The sequence below is a fragment of the Octopus bimaculoides genome, chromosome 15 (assembly GCF_001194135.2).
Source record: "Octopus bimaculoides isolate UCB-OBI-ISO-001 chromosome 15, ASM119413v2, whole genome shotgun sequence".
Classification (NCBI taxonomy): Eukaryota; Metazoa; Mollusca; class Cephalopoda; order Octopoda; family Octopodidae; genus Octopus; species Octopus bimaculoides.
In genome coordinates this window covers 36,353,118-36,355,382 of record NC_068995.1, presented here as the reverse complement: position 1 = coordinate 36,355,382, position 2,265 = coordinate 36,353,118, and the positions used below count along the sequence as shown (strand labels likewise).

At 34.6% G+C, this 2,265-nt stretch overlaps 1 protein-coding gene across 1 annotated transcript in view; it reads right to left on the bottom strand.

Annotated features, from left to right (window-relative positions):
* The window catches only part of LOC106879584 (uncharacterized), a 57,895-nt gene extending 56,447 nt beyond the window's left edge, over nucleotides 1–1,448 (bottom strand). Inside the window, exon 1 of the mRNA XM_052973271.1 lies at nucleotides 1,308–1,448. The gene's annotated coding sequence lies outside the window, so the exon portion shown is untranslated. The remainder of the gene's footprint in view (nucleotides 1–1,307) is intronic.
* Nucleotides 1,449–2,265: the final 817 nt, after the last annotated feature.

Sequence of the window (2,265 nt, the reverse complement as noted above, 5' to 3'; positions counted from 1 at the left end):
ATACACACACACACACAGACAAATTAGTACGGCGCTAACCCAGTTATGTCCCGAAGAGAGGAAAAGTGGAACAGTTTATTTGTTTTGCTTTTCTTTTTCTACAAAACGTGCTTTAAAAAAATTTTAATGATTTCAAAAAATAAATAATGATTTTTTAAAAAATAAATACAAAAATGTGATTTAGTTCAAATAAGGCTGGCTGAGATCGTAATTGAAAAGCTGCAAGTGGCGGCAAGTACGTGCGTGTGTGAATAACATTGAAGGAACAGGAGAAAAGTTTTTTTGTTTTTTTTTCTTTTCGAGCTTTACAACGGCGATGACGAAACAATGCAGAATCAAGTGCTATGCTTTGCCATTCTAAGTGTCGGAATATTAAATTACTACTCTTATGCAGTGGAGGCGCAATGGCCCAGTGGTTAGGATAGCGGACTCGCGGTCATAGGATCGCAGTTTCGATTCCCAGACCGGGCGTTGTGAGTGTTTATTGAGTGAAAACACCTAAAGCTCCACGAGGCTCCGGCAGAGGTGGCGAACTCTACTGTACTATTTCACAACAACTTTCTCTCACTCTTACTTCCTGATTCTGTTGTGCCTGTAATTCAAAGGGTCAGCCTTGTCACACTGTGTCACGCTGAATATCCCCGAGAAATACGTTAAGGGTACACGTGTGTGTGTGTGTGGAGTGCTCAGCCACTTGCACGTTAATTTCACGAGCAGGCTGTTCCGTTGATCGGATCAACTGGAACCCTCGACGTCGTAAGCGACGGAGTGCCAACAACTCTTATACAAGATATTAAAAATTTTAAAAAAAAAAGGGAAACGTTATGTGTCGTTTGAGAAAAACGTTAAAAATTTCAGGTAAAAAGAGTTTGAAATATGAGGATTCTGAGAGCGACTTAAGTCCTCCTTGTAACATCGTTGATAAAGCTCAATAAGTAATCGGTAATATAATAAAACCAAGGAACAGAGATTGAATTTAGCGGTCTCCATATAACGCTGTGCATATATATAGAACGTTATATTTACATATATTATTTAAAGGGAAAAAAGAAATGAGCAAACAAGAGAAAATATTTGAAACGTCAACTTCAGGGGGAGAAAACTTGTTTCAGTGAAGCTCCCTCGTTTTATTGTGCTGTAAAGCAGTCTGTACAACAGACACGAATAGTACAAAACGCAAAGGCGATTCACTAAGATAAATAGAGTTCTTACAAGAATTTCACGTGTACAAACTAAAATTTAGCTTCATTCGAAATTAAAATGCCTAACAATTAGATAAATCAATAGAAATTACTTGCATAACTTACCACACAGATAAATCCTCCATTTGTTTGACTTGCTTATATTAGTCTACCGTATGGCAACGGTATCTAAGAAGTTACGGGTCGTCAAACGAACAGCATTTTAATTGTTAACCGTTTGTACAATCATTGGGTTAGTTTCGATTAGATTTTTTTTTAAATATCATCATTCAGAAATAAAATATAAATAAAATAAAATTTTTAAATAGCTACATTGAGAATAAAACATTGAATAATTTAAATGTTTTAAATACAAGGGAGATTACTCTACCTTTTATGTTCTCAACATGTCAACATCTAAGATGATTTATAAATAAATTAGTTTTTATGGTGGCAGTTAAACTAGTAATCCTCGTTATTTCTGATTACCCTCCCCTTGTTTGAACGTAAATTCAATACACGTAGAAACAAAACAATGCACAGTACCGAAGCTTTTTTCATCTGGCTTCCAGAAATCAGGAATACTTTGCAATGCAGTTCAATGTGCTGTACAGTGGACTCAGTAAACAGACCCCGTTTTTAAGTTGATTAATTTGTATGTGGTGCGTTAAAAATAGTTTTGTTCCTTACTTTTTTTAATGGATTGATAAAGATTAAAACATATTCTGCTTTAGAATTGTATTAATTTGTACCTGTGAAATAAAATCAAGTTTTTTTCTTTTTTTTTTTTTGCTTTTTTATGATATATTTTAAGAACTTAAAGTGGTCCTGCTTTAGAGGTGTATTTATTTGAATCTGTTAAATACAATTTAGCTCTTTACTTTTCACAGTTTATTTTATATTTTAAGTATATATTTAGACTGCCTCCAGAAAACCGGAAAATCCAGAAATCCGGGACACTTCCGGTCCCAAGCTTGCCGGATAATTGGTCCCGTACTGTATTATTCACTAACATTCTTTTAATATTTAGAAAGAAAAAACATAAACAGAACCAGTTTTCTCGGATCCTAGGTTTACTTCGCTC